The following is a 15,382-nucleotide window of genomic DNA, read 5'->3' as shown; positions in this document are numbered from 1 at the left end:
GTTCCCGAAACCGATAAGAAAAATGTTCATAGCACTTAGTTTTGGCTTGTTCAGGCTTACGTACGTTGTTTCACTTACAATGTTGTATTGGCTGCCTTTGTCAATAAGGTCTGTGTACTTGTTATATAACATATAAATCTCTTAACACATCAAAATTTTGTCATCGGATACTTTGCGCGTATTTTTCGGAGTTTTAACCGTTTCTATCTTCCCTATTCTTGGTCCAAGGAACTTGTGAGATGGTTCCGAGGACGCCTAGCTGGAGGCGACCAAGCGGGTCGCAGGTTGCGGATAGCGAACGGCCTATAAGGCCAGCTGTGAATAGCAGTAGGCTAGGTCAAACGGATTCCGCCAGACCGAAACCTCTGTAATAAACAGCCCCGTACAGCCAGCGGGTATCTGTCGCTGTTTAGCGGCAGTACCGTCGATGCGAATTGTTCAGCCGCTTTTAAATAGTTGCTGTACACAACCCTTTTTCCCCAAACGCACAACCTACCTCCTTCCTATCCCACACAACATCTCACCTCGGGCCGGACTAAGGTGTAAATCGGACCGTGCCGTGAGTCAGTTGAGGCCCGGGTTAAAAACTAGCTCAGTCTCTAACGGTGGGCTCAGGGAGATGGCGGCCCCCTGCTCTATTTATCGCCTTACCCGGGCATCGCGGATCTCTGCCCGGGTGGACCTTCCCTTTCTCCGCAACTCGTGGGAATCAATTATGAATGCCAACAAGAATAAAAATAAAAACACAATGGAGAAGGTGGGTGCGACAGGATCTGCGAGCGTTGGCTCCGCCTGTGCTGGCACCAGCTCGGGGGCTATCCCAAAAGGGCCCCACCCCAAACTGGGGGTGATAGGTGGAAGACAGTCGGCCGCCAGCACCTTTGCAAAGTGCGCGCCGGCGCCAAAAACTGCACGAGGTATGACTAAGACGGTCGCTCCAACCACCGAGCATAATATGCGGAGAAGCGGACTGCCGCGCAGACACTCCGCTCACATAACAGGAGCAAGATTACAAACCCCTCAGCTGAATGGCTGAAGAAGGTGGAATGGGCGAAGACGGTGCTCCATAACTACGGGCAATAGAAGCCTAATGCTGTAAGTGCACAGCCAAAGAGACAACGATCTCTAGAGTTGCCTGGACCTGCGGCAAAGAGATCTAGGGTCCAACAGAACCTGTCATTTGCGGAGATAGCGCGGGACAAGGTTCTGATTGGACTGGTTGACAAGGGAAACCCCGGAGGCCGGATCCCAAGAAACCAGTGGAAGGGTGTCGAGGAACAGCTAGCGGTCATCTGCATGGCTTTGCTCCGGGACTTCCCCCAACCGACGCCATGTTGCAAGGACGCAGGCTGGTTCCAGGGCAGCGTCAAGGTGGTGTCTTGCGACAGTCAGAGATCAGCTGACCTCTACAAGAAGGCGACGGAGAAGCTCGGAGAGGTGTATCCTGGGGCGAAAATCGTTGCACTAGATTGGTGCGCCGTCCCCAGCAGACCACGAGCGAGGATATGGCTGCCGTCGTCTATCAAAGCACTGGAGGACATCCCCTTTATGTTGCAAAGATGCAACCCAAATTTGCCCACGCACGACTGGAAAGTCGTAAAGGTGAAACCTCACGAGGGGCCGATCAGCCAGGCCATCGTGGTACTGAATAAGGAGTCAGTATCCCCAATAGAGGCCGCTCACGGGGAGCTGAACTTCGGATTCAGTGCCATCCGCATCAAAGTCTATAGGGGAGACTCTAACTCGAAGGAGGACCCGACCGGCAACCCAGCCGAGCAGGTCTTTCCCGAGGAGATAGAGGCTCCTGGAGATGATGAACCGGAAGATGGCTACTCAACCGACGCGTCGCTAAGCAGAGGGATGCAGGCGATGAATCCGGCGGACGAAGACGACGGCGACCTATGCGGCAGCGAGGAAGCGGACGTCACAGTGGTGGAGGGGAACTCGGCAGATGTCGCTAAGACTACTGCAAGTGAACCTCCATCACAGTAAAGCAGCGTCGGCTGCCCTCCTGCTCCGCCTGGCTGACGGCGGGGCAGACCTAGTACTCATACAGGAGCCTTGGGTGGTAGGAGGCAAGGTTGCTGGACTGGGTACCAAAGATTTCAAGCTGCTGCTTGATCCAAAAGAAGGTAAAATTCGAACCTGCATTTTAGCCAAAAGGCACCTTAGCATATTTCTGATTCATAATTACAGCAACGGAGACAACACCGTAGCAAGTCTGGAACTTCCAGCGGCTACAATCAGGGTGGCTTCAGCTTACATGGCCTTCGAGAAGGAAGACCCCCCAGACGAGCTTGTCCGGACACTGGTCAAAGATAGCGAGGCGCTCAAAATAGGACTGGTAATCGGCTGCGACGCAAACGCTCACCACACTCAGTGGGGAAGCCCAACAAGCAACAACAGGGGTGAGTCTCTTTTTAACTTCATCCTTGGCTCAAATCTATTTCTATGCAACAGGGGTAATACCCCCACCTTTATCACAAAAAATAGCCAAACAGTCATTTACCTTACCATGGTGTCAGGTAATCTGCTAGAAGCAGTCAGAAACTAGGGAAGTCTCAAACGAACACTCTTTCTCTGACCATAGATTTATAGAAACCACTTTATCACTAGACCCTTCTACTCCAGCTGAATTCGTCAACCTTAGACGTACTGGCGCGCTTATAGGGAAGCCCTACTAAACATTCTTCCAATAGAACCCCCAAATGACAACAGTGATATACTCAGTCTTGATAACATAGTAGGGATGATGACGAATGCCTGCAACTCGGCTTTCGAAGCAGCCCACCCTAAACGCAAACCGAGAGGAACCAGAAAGCCTCCTTGGTGGACACAGAAACTTTCAGAACTCAGATCCAGTTGCAGAACCCTTTTTAACAGGGCAAAAGCAGGAAATGAGGAGCTAAAATGGCAACAGTACAAGTTAGAACTAGCCTCCTACAAGAAGGCCATAAGGAAAGAAAAAGATCAGCTTGGCAGACCTTCTGCTCAAACATAGAGGAAACAGCCGATGCAGCTCGGCTTAGGAAGATCCTCTCCAAAACAACTCCCTCCTTGGGGTACCTTCAAAAACCAGATGGCTCGTGGACAGACTCTAGTGAGGAGTCCCTAAGCCTACTACTAGACACCCACTTTCCGGGTAGTCTCCCGGTAGAACGTCTCCCAGAAAATCCGAACGCTACTTAAGTTGGGCCATAAACAGCTTCAAACCCTTCAATCTCACCTGCGCACGTCCAAGACGCAGGTCAACTTGCCATCAACTGGCTAAAGACAATTTTCCGTACCATTCTTAGGAACGTTGCCATCAACATGGAGGGAAACAAAGGTAGACTTTATACCCAAAGCGGGCAAAGCCTCGCACACGATGACGAAAGATTTTAGGCCCATAAGTCTGACATCCATTCCCCTTAAGAGCTTTGAGCGATTGATTGGACTGCACATCAGGACTGCACAACAGTTATCAGCAGCGCAGCACGCATATTCAAAAGGCAAGTCCACCGAATCAGCTCTACACGCGGTAGTCAGCCAAATCGAAAAGTCACTCAATCACAAGGAATACGCACTTTCTGCATTTCTGGACATAGAGGGCGCTTTCAACAATGTTCTCCCTACAGCCATAACCGAATCCCTCACCGACCTGGGTGTTGAGATCCAAATCGTGGAGTTAATCCATAAATTGCTGATGAGCAGAATGGTAACCTCCACCCTAGGAATCTCAACACAAACAAGGTTCGTGAACAGGGGAACCCCTCAGGGTGGTGTACTCTCCCCCCTGCTATGGAACATCGCAGTAAATAAGCTGTTGTGCTACATGGAAGGGGGTGGATGCAAGGTTGTGGCATATGCGGACGATGTAGCCATTATTTTCTCAGTAAAATTTCCTCAGACACTATGCGATCTAATGACCGCCAAACTTAAAATACTCTCTGACTGGATAACAGAAAGAGGTCTAGGGGTAAACCCCTCGAAAACGGAACTGGTGCTGTTTACAAACAGATACAAGATTCCTCAACTAAACCCACCAATATTAAATAACTGCTCTCTCTCCTTCAGTGACAACGCCAAGTATTTGGGGTTAGTATTAAATAAGCGTCTGACATGGAGACTAAACAGCCAAGAGAGAACGAGGAAGGCAACAATTGCCCTCTACTCCTGCAAAAAGGCCATCGGAACGAAACGGGGCATGTCCCTAAAAATCGTCAACTGGATACACACAGCGATAGTTAAGCCTATTCTGCTCTACGGAGTGTCAATATGGTGGCCCGCGCTAATGAAGCAGACAACCACAACAAACCTAAACAAGGTACAACGAATGGCATCCTTATGCATAAGCGGAGCCCTTCGCACCACCCCCGACGAGGCGCTAAATGCTATTCTGAACCTTCCAAGTCTGGACTTAGCCGGCATGGAACGAGCTAAGATAGCTGCGGTTCGGATGAGGGACTTAGGGCAGTGGAAACCCCAAATATACGGTCAGTACAGATCTATGTAAACCTATTGAATACATCCACACCCCCTTTGAAGCATTGCTCCCAACCAGAGAAGACTGGGAGCAAGGCCAGCCGGGCCCTACAGAGGCAGTCAATTTCTACACTGACGGCTCAAAATTAAATAATCAAGTCGGAGGAGTTATATACTCCGAACAACTTAATATCAGGAAATCCTTCAGACTTCCGGATCACTGTAGCGTCTTCCAGGCGGAAGTATTTGCCATAATTGAAGCTTTGATGCTTCTGAACGATGCAAACTGTCAGAATAAACTGATTAAGATCTATAGTGATAGTCAAGCGGCTATCAGGTCGATTATCTCGACCAATACAAACTCCCACACCATATCAAACTGCCGCAAATCTCTGCACGAGATGGCTCTGCAGTTTAAAATTTACCTGATATGGGTCCCGGGTCACCAGAACATTACAGGCAATTGTATTGCAGATGAGCTGGCCAGGCATGGCACTACCGTTCCTCTCCTTCCGGACAAGGAGAACATTGGTATGCCGATGGCCACCTGCAAGCTTAACATTAGAAACCAATATAAGAAACTTGCGAGCCTAGCATGGACACTGTCGCATCTCTCGCCAGACATGGCCAATCATCGACGCGAAGAGAACTTCGGAACTATTAAGACTAAACCGTACCGAGTGCGGAATGGTAATACGAGTGTTAACAGGCCACTTGTTGGTTGGCACACACGCAAGCAGATTGGGCGCGCCCCGAAACGATTTCTGCAGAAGCTGCAGGGACGAGGAGGAAGAGGAAACGGTGGAACACCTGTTCTGTTCCTGCCCGGCCCTGAGCAGATCTAGACTGTACCACTTAGGGAATCCCTTCATGAGCAGTCTATCTGAGCTGGCGAACATAAGTCTAAAACGAATAATAAAATTCATTAAAGCAACCGGATGGGAATTATGCTAAGCCAGCTGCAATAAAGGCAGCAGATTTTAAGGAAAGGGGATACAGATCCACGCGGTACCACAATGGACATTTTAAGGACTAAGTGTGTCAATGATTTGGCAGCCGCTCTAACCTAACCTAACCTATCTTCCCTATGGAATAGTCCTTCGAAATGTGTCCAAAATTTTTACAGTTAAAGCACTTTCGACCACTGTTTCGATTAGGGCACTGTGTTGTGAGTTTTTAAGATTCTTATCCATTTATTGAGAACGCATCTTTTATGGTAGTTTTATTATATTCTTTATTTATTTGGTTTGCATGATAGGAGCAGGGTTAATGCCGCTTCCAACGTCAAGTTGTTTCTGATTTTACAATTTGCCTTAGGATCTAAGTAAGCCTAATTCTCGTAGCTGCGCTGCTTACAGTTGGGCGGCAGAGAGACGGCTATGTATATCTTATGTATATAAAGTGTATTTAACTATGCTCTCTTTGGCTGGAGCGCGAGGGTATGTGTATGTACTTGAGTTTGGCTGAGCGGCCGGCGTTTGCAACAGGTCACCGGGTTGAGTAGCGCTACTCTCAATGATTTCAATATATTATTGCCCATCATTTTAAAATTATCAATTGAAACATGTTCAAAGATATTTTCCCATGGTGCCACTTTGAGTTGGCTGACTTTGTGAATACCGACCTGCTTTTCAAGCCTTTGAAAGAATTGACCTAAGTCAATGGTTCCATTAGTATAAAAATCGCTTACATCATAACTTGCTGTAATTTTCTTTCCGTGCTTAAATAAACACATTTTATTATTTACATGCAAGGTCACTACTTTACGTACTTCATCATTGTTTATGACTTCATATACGTTGGGCTTTGAAGCTTTTTCTATAGATTGCTTATGCAATTCTATTTGATCTTTTCCTGCGCAGGATTTCTGTCTACTTTGGTTTCTGGTTCAGAATTTTATTACTTGTTTGTATATTTGGTCTGTGATTGTTATTCTGGGTATTGCAACAGAGTGGGATTTATTAATGCTGATTTAGGATGTTCGAAGGCGTTTTGACATTGTGTTGTCCGTTCGAATTTTACATCTTTCTTACATAATCTTGTTATGTGACGGGAGTATTCAGCAAAATTCTTTACAAAACGTCGGTAATAATTGCAAAATGCAACGAATCTTCTGGATAATTTTGAATGAATTTTGAAGATTCCTTTATCTGTGCATTTATGTCCTAAGAAAGTGACTTCATGCATGAAAAATGAACATTTTTCAGGATGTATCTTCAAGTTGTGTTTCCTTCATTTCTCGAAAACATCAGTTAAGTTCTTGAGCATGTGTTTTTCGGAACAACCTATGACTATTAAGTAATCCATATAAAGAAATGCTTGCGAAGGTTCTAATCCAGAGAAAGCTATAGTCATCATTCTCTGAAAAGAGTTTGGCGCTATTTTGAAACCGAATGGTAATTGCGTGAAGCGGTACGAACCATTGCTTGTTGAAAAAGATGTTATATCCCGTGAACTTTTTTCCAGTTCAATTTGATGAAAACCTGACATTAAGTCAAGGCATGAGAAATATTTTGCTCTACCTAGTTGATCTAAAATATCATCGATTCTAGGGAGTGGAAATTTATCAGACAAGAGTTTTTTATTAATTTGACGATAGTCAATTACTAATCGCCATTTTTTATTTTCCGAGTTTGGAAGTGACTTTTTTGGTACTAACAAAAGTGGGCTATTATAAGGTGATACAGAGGGTTCCACTATTTCATCACTGATGATATTTTGGACTTGTTTTTGAATTTCGTCTTGTTGACTATGAGGATTTCTATTATTTTTTTATATATACGGGTTCATCATCAATTAATCTCAGCATTTGTTTATAAAAATTATTGGTAGTGATCGATTCGGTTTCTAGTCCGAACACATCACTATACTGGGTGCATAATGCTGTAAGTTGTTTATTGAATTGAGGCGGGAAGTTTTTTGCAAGTTGGGATAATACAATTTTTTGTCTGTCTTCTAAGTCCGTTTTTACTATGTCGTAGTTTGAAAGTGGTTCATGATGAATGTTTTTGATATAGACTACTTGATCTGTGTTTGTAGTATTTAGTAATCTTATATATGTATTTTGCACTGTTGCTATGGTATTTGCGATATAGATACCATGCTGAATTTCTTGATTCGGAATTAATACACTGTCTTCTTCTGAATTTATTTTGATTTTTAGGACGACTTGGGATCTTACTGGCAGAATTAGGGAGTTTTTGCCAGAACTGTATGCTATTGGAACATAAATTGGATATTTTAGGTTATTTGGTCTTATTATAAGCCAGTCTTCAGACGGCTTGAAGTCTAATTGACAGTTGTATCTTTTGATAAAATCGAATTCTAGTATTCCATCACATGGAATAGCGAATTGCATATTTACGATATGGAAATCATGTTGAATTATGTACTTAAAAGTTTGAATTTCAATAGAAGTTAAGCCTTTTGATTTGGTAACTTCCTGACTTATACCCTGTATGTTTATGATGTGATCATCTTGAATGTTTTGAAAATTATCGGAATTTTCCTTCAATAAGGATATTTCCGCACCTGTGTCTAGTAAGAGAACTAATTCTTTTCCTGTTGCTACGTTCGTGAAAGTGACAAATGTATTTTGACTGAGATTTAAAGTGTGAATTTTCATGTTGTTTACTGTCGTGTATCTAAAGGTGGTTGGGAGTTTCCCGAATTTGTTTGTGCCACTCTAACATTGCTTGTGTGGTTGTTGTTGTTTCCCCCACGGCTGTTTCCGCCGCTGGTGTTTCCACCACTGTTGTTGTTTCTGTAATAATTGTTATTTTGGTTATTTCTGTTATAACCATTGTTTTGATTATATCCGTTATTATGATAATATCTGGTTTTGTTATAATTACCTCGATTATTACCTCCGCGATTTCCACAGCGCTGCGGGTAATTTTTGTAATATAGGACAGTGTTTGGATATGGCTTCATTCATTTTATTAAAGGTACCGGCATGCATTATAGTTTTCACCTTATCTATTTGGCAATTTTTAGTCATTGCTTTCACTGCATGCCGAGTGGAATAACGTCTGGCTAACTCTAGGGATAAGCCATCTGTTATAAATGCACCTTCTAAGGATTTCGTCATCTGCTCAACCTCTTGTGTGTACTGGTTGGCAGTTTTATTGCGTTGTTGTAGGCCCATCAGTTTTGCTGACAACACTTCTACAGTTTCGCCTTTGACCTTGTTTTTTAATCTGGAAATGACTTCAGCTATTGTTGTTTCATCTCTGATTAGATTTCTGGCGACACCTTTTAGCTTTGTTTTTATAATTGAAACTGCTAATTGTTCGTGTTCGCCTTTTATGGATTCTACTATTTCTAATGCATCCATAAAACTTGTTAAGTTTTCAGATTTACCATCGAAAACTGGTATAAGCTTGGATGCTGTGTTAATGAAATCAATATTAGATTGTGCCATTGTGATATTGTTTCTTATTTTATTTTCTATTATGGAATTATCATCAGAATCTGTAGAATTATCCAGATCTGACATTAAAACAGCTGGAATAGTAAGATAATTTAAATCTTGCTCTTCTATTTTAGGATTTGTTTCTGTAAGGTCTTCTGATTCTATTTGGTCACTGTCAGTTTGTTTTGTTGATTCCGATTCATCACCTAGGGAAGTGTTAAGTATAGTTGGTACCGATATGTCCAACTTAAACTTTTGTTTAATTGATATTAAATTAGATCGTAGTCTGATCAAAAATTTTGATACTTGGGACCAATGATCTTGATTTAATTTTTCCCTCTGGCCATATATTAGTATTCGTGCTTCATTAAAGCATTTTACTAGAATTCCCACATGTTTTTTAATGGTATTTTTTTTGAATTGGCCTGTTTTGAGTAAGTGACTTATATGATTTGTCAAAGTCAACTTTTATGTTAATTAGCTGCTTATATAATTCATTCCATTCCATTATATTGTGGAGATGAATTATTTCTTGAAGACCATCATTACTATTGTTTTACCTAGTATTGGGTGTTCGTCTACTACTGATTTAACCTGTACCCCTGGGATGGTTGATAGGACAATTGCCTTTTGGGTGCTTGTGAAATGAATTAGTGGAGAGGCATCTAAATTAAATGTTTCAATATATCGTAAATGCTTACTGAAGTTGGTGCAACTAATTGCAGAATTCTTTCTCTAAAATAGATGTCCCTATCATATGTGTTTGCAATTGCTTTTAGCGTAGCCATTTTTAATTAATTTATTTTTATTTATTTATTTGTATTTTATTCCATTTTCTTTAATTTTTAAAATTTCAATACAGCAATATTTATACCCGTTACTCGTAGAGTAAAAGGGTATACTAGATTCGTCGGAAAGTATGTAACAGGCAGAAGGAAGCGTTTCCGACCCCACAAAGTATATATATTCTTGATCAGGATCACTAGCCGAGTCGATCTAGCCATGTCCGTCTGTCCGTCTGTCCGTCTGTCCGTCTGTCCGTATGAACGCTGAGATCTCGGAAACTATGAGAGTTACAATACTGGGATTAGGCACGCAGATTCCTGAGATTCCTGCGCAGCGCAAGTTTGTTTCAGCACAGTGCCACGCCCACTCTAACGCCCACAAACCGCCCAAAACTGTGGCTCCTACAGTTTTGATGCTAGAATAAAAATTTTAACTGAAATGTATTGGTCTCGTCGATACCTATCGATTGATCCAAAAAAAAATTTGCCACGCCCACTCTAACGCCCATAACGCTTAAATCTGTATACCGCCGGTAGGTGGCGCATTTTAATCTCGCTTTGCTGATTGCATGTCTCCATTTCCCTTTTGTCCCTTTATCTGAGTAACGGGTATCTAACAGTCGAGTTAATCGACTATAGCGTTCTTTTTCGTTATTATTTGATTCAAGTGTCAAATTGAGTGAGGTTACTCTTTGGATTTTTTTATTTTATAAAAAAGTTTTTACAGTTTAAATTTATAAATTTAAAATACTTAAAAATATTACTCTCTTTTGTTCAAAAAAGATTGTCAGCTTGGATCGTCACCCAATGTCATTATATCACCGTTACTCGTAGAGTAAAAGGGTTTACTAGATTCGTCGGAAAGTATGTAACAGGCAGAAGGAAGCGTTCCGACCCCATAAAGTATATATATTTCGATCAGGATCACTAGCCGAGTCTATCTAGCCATGTCTGTCTGTCCGTCCGGATGAACGCTGAGATCTCGGAAACTATAAGAGCTAGGCTATTGAGATTCGGCATGCAGATTCCTGAGCTTATTCGGCAGCGCAAGTTTGTTTCAGTAGCGTGCCACGCTCACTTTGACGCCAATATAAAACAATAGGTATTGACGAGACAAACACATTTTAGTTAACATTTTTTATGTCATAAAAATTGTGGGCGCCACAGGTTTGGGCGGTTTGTGGGCGTTAGAGTAAGCATGGCATATGCGCGGAACAAAATTTCACTGCGCTCAAAGCTACGGAATCTAAATCTGAAATCCCAATTCTCTGTCTTTGATAGTTTCAGAGAAATCCGCGTTCATATTAACGATTTTTTCAACTTTGTGGGCGGTTTGTGGGCGTCAAAGTGAGCGTGGCTAAAGTATATTCTAAAGTAGGTAGGTAGGTCAGGGAGTTTTGATTGTGGTAGCAGTTTGTGTAGTTGGCTGCAAATATGCTGACTGCATTGGCGGGTCAGTGTGCCGTTGAGTCGGTGAGACGGTGAGTTAGTGAGACATATAATATGCTGATATGCCAACTTGGCTACTGCTTGATTTGTTGAGTGTGGTCATGTTGAGTACCTTTGGGTACGAACACAGTTCTTATATGTAAACTTGTAATGGCTAAAACTTATACAAAATAAAGTAAGTTTGAAATTATAACTCAACAAAATTGGACGTCTTTCATTGTGACAGTTCTTACATGCTGACTCCTCTGGTTTTTTTTAAGTCTTTCTGGTCTTTACTGAGACTTGGCTGAAACCGGATATACTCTGAAGTTCTGTCCAACAATTTGAATACGTATAGGACCGACCAGACTCGTCGTAGCGGAAGGGAGTGGGGTTCAGATTGCCGTTACCTCTAATCTGTCATCGGAGAGAATATACTTTCGCCCCAATAACATAGACTTCGTTGGTTTCTTTGCAATCTTAATCTATTTTTGTAACCTGTTAATGTATTCCGCTTGGACCTGAGCAAGTAATTTATGAGCAACATTTGGCTGCAATAAAATCTGTTCTATCTTATCTTTCCGAAAGGAATCTTTTAATTGTGTTGATTTCAATCTCCCTGACATTTCTTGGTCCTCACCAATGACTCACTTGTCTCTACCCCTTTATTTGACCATGACTTCGTTGGCGGTCTGTTAGAATTATCATTACAGCAAGTTAGCTTTATACGTAATTCACTAAACAGACAATTAGATCTTGTATTTGTTTTAGATCCGTCTTTAGTCACGGTATCTAGAATTGACCCTTTAGTTGTGCCACAAGACCGGTATCATCCCACATTGGAACCTACAATTTGTCTTCCCTGTGTTGGTACCCTCTCTCCTTTACTTTCTCCAACTAAAAGTACCCTTCAGTTCTGCAGTAGGGACGCGGTGACATGGCTCAAGGCAAAAAGCTTTTTGTTTTTTTTGTGCCTAAAACGCTGTGCCGCTGTTGACGTCAGCAGAGAAATCGGAGCAGCGTAGAAGACTGCCTACGAAAACGACCGTGCAACAAAGAGAGGCAGATATTCGGAGCTTCCCTCTCTTTCTTTGTCTTATAATTTGCCTGCACTCGGCGGTCTCAGAGACAAATTTCGGCAGGTCCGTTATTTCTTTTGAGTCTCTCCGTTATGTCCGGCTAGCGACTAATGTTTCGGCGGAAAAATTTTCGTGGCGCAGCGACATGTGAATGCCCTAATATTTTAGGAGCATTATTGTATATCGAAAAAAAACAACTAATATTGTTTTATAAAAGTAAATTTTTTGATCATAGTAAAATTAAGTAAATTGAGTTTACTTTTACTGTTATGCTTTCGTACTATACATTAACATTACAATATAATTTTAAGTTATAGAAATTAAGTTCGTTAAAATTTACTTAAATATTTAAAACATTTTAATAGTACCATTTTTAAAGAATTCATTTTGTACTTTTTACCCAAAAAAGTAAAAATTATGTAGTCGGATATTTTTTGCTTTAGAAAGGGTATAGGTGCAGTGGCACGCGCCAACAGCGAAGAGAAATTAAAAGAAATCATGTAAAGGGGTGATAGGAATACGTGGTTCATTCTGTTTGAGTTATTGAAAGGGAAGCAAGCCATTTAAATTGTGCGCAGCCGATTTACTTCTTTCGTTTTTTAAAGTGAAAATAATAAAGTCATGTAAGTGTTACATTAAGTTGAAGATGTTGTGCATTGATCTTAGTTTAAAGTATTGAGGTATTCAATGGGTTCTGTTAGCCGAAAGTGCATGATAAAATGTTTTGCGCCAATAAAAATCCTGCACAGGGTGAAACACAGCTCTAAAAGGTAAATATGCAAATAAACAAATAAAACGCATTTTTTAAGCATATGACCATAATTTTTATGAGGAGCGTTGGCCAAGGATTCGGAGGACCCGGACAAAGGTTTAAGGAAGGCGATGACCAATGTAAAAAGCAAATTAACGTAACATAAAATCAGGCTTACTAACAATAATTGTTCTTTAACAGAAATCCTAAATAACATTATTTAATTAAAATATTTTTAAAAGTATATACAAATTTATGTATTTTAAATTCTATAAGTAAAAACTCATGGGAAAATTTCTGATTTTCACAAGTGTTTTCACTTGGGACGTGTCACTTGAAAGTGATTTCATAAGTGAAAACTCATGGAAAAAAATTGATTTTCACAAGTGATTTCACTTGGGACGTGGCACCGGCACGTGACAGGCCATACGAAAAATGAGTATAAGGAACAAGTGAAATACCGTGGGACTTCGAAAAATTTTCATTTGAATTTTCACTTGTGAAAATGCGGACATCCCATACAATTTTCTATATGGAGCGTCACTTGTTCTTCACTTGTGCAAGAGGACATGTCCCACGGGATTCACAAGGTGATTCACAAGTGAAACTTTTTTTTTGGAACTGAAGGGTAGATGCTTTCGTAAATGCAACTTTAATAAACACAACAACATGATTTCACAAATTTATATAATTGTTTGGATATTAAAAGTGCTACGGTTAGTGTCCTAAACTCTTTTTTCTGTGAATGTGTTCCTGATAATTTTTCCCCTAAGTTAGACAGAACTCCTTGGTTTACCAAAGAGTTGCAAAGAATTTGAAACCTTAAAACAAACTTCTACAAAGTACAAAAAATCGGGTAGGCCATCCGATTTTTCAAGATATGTGGTAATTTTAATGTACAGAACAGTCATTGCTATTCAATGTATTAAGACCGATGTAAATTTGAATTTTCAAAGGATCCGAGGCAGTTTTAGAACTTCAATGTCAATTGTCAACTCTATTGAGGCATCTACGGATCCCGAAATTGCAGATTTATTTGGTGAATTCTTCCAGTCTACTTATAGTTCTGTTTCTTGGCCTTATACTAGCTACCCTAATCACTGAAACAGGGCAAATTGGATTTTTTCTCCTGTAATCACCGAAAGTTCTCTCTTAAGTGATTTAGAAACTATAACGCCAACCTTTTCTCCGGGGCCAGATGGACTCCCTGGATGAGTGCTTAAGTTTTGTGCCCGAACTATTTGTAAACCAATTCTTAAACTTTTTAATTGTCTATCTCATCATCTGTTTTTCCCAGGGTTCGAAAAGACCTGTTATTTTTGATTTTTCAAACAAAAAAATCACTAACAAGGGAAAATCCTGGAAAAAATTCAACTACACCACTGACATTATTAAACATTGTATTTTACATAACCGCAATGATTCTAATTTTTCAGAGTTTTATTTAAAACTTATTAAATAATCGTTATATTATGAGTTTCATATTAAACTTGACAAATAAAACTTATTTTCTGATTTTTCCTTTTTTCTTGAAAAATAACAATTATTCATTGAGTTTTATATATTAAAAAAAAAAAAAAAAAAAAAATGTCGTTTTTTATTTTCCCATTTTTTTAAATGAAATTGTAATTTTTGGTTTTGTTATCATTATATTTCTTAACAAAAATACTAAAATCCTTTATTTCAACGTTAAGTAAGTGAAATGATGTTGTAAAATAGTTTTAAAATAATCGTTATTTAATAAGAAATATAATTGCACACAGTTTCTCTTAAGATAACATCGAAACTGCCATTTACGAGACAAAAATGCAAGAAATATACCATATTAGGTAGAGGTCCTTAAAGCTAAATTTTACCCCTATATTGACCAAGCTCAATAAAAATTAAATACTCTACAAGATAAAAAAGGTTTTAGAGGTGGAAACAGCTGGAATCCCTTCGTAGCTCGATTTAAAAATACAAATTAACTTAAAGATTTGGTTTTTTTAGGTTAGAACTAGAACACGAATATACGAGCCCCACAAACAATAAATACAATATCAAGGTCACGAACACAAGTTACAAGTTCCTCTGATTGTATGGTATTTCAAAAATTTCAAGGCTTTGTTTAGTTTTACACTTTTTGACAGTTTAAATTATTAAGAATAATAGGCGTTTTACCAGCGCTGTCACCTCGTTAAAATAAAAACAGGCCTTAACAGCTGGTAACTTAGCAGTGGTGCGCACTGTTAAACTTTTATGTTAGTAACATTAGATATTGATGTTGTCCTGATGCATTCTGATAAGCAAAACCAATTTTTAACAACTTTTAATAAATGGGTTTTGGCCAAAAAAGTGGTCAATTTCCCCATAGTGCGTTGGTCTGGGGAATTTGATGATCCATACACTACCAAATTATTATTTTCCTCCCATGTACTTCCTAATTTAGAATACAATTCTTCGGTTTGGAGTGCACAACATC

General features: G+C 40.3%; 1 pseudogene; it reads left to right on the top strand.

Moving 5' to 3' along the window:
• Positions 1-619: 619 nt before the first annotated feature.
• LOC139353756 (uncharacterized) lies at positions 620-5,418 on the top strand (annotated as a pseudogene).
• Positions 5,419-15,382: the final 9,964 nt, after the last annotated feature.

This window comes from Drosophila suzukii, chromosome Y, assembly GCF_043229965.1.
Source record: "Drosophila suzukii chromosome Y, CBGP_Dsuzu_IsoJpt1.0, whole genome shotgun sequence".
Taxonomy (NCBI): Eukaryota; Metazoa; Arthropoda; class Insecta; order Diptera; family Drosophilidae; genus Drosophila; species Drosophila suzukii.
This window is presented reverse-complemented; position numbering and strand designations above follow the sequence as displayed.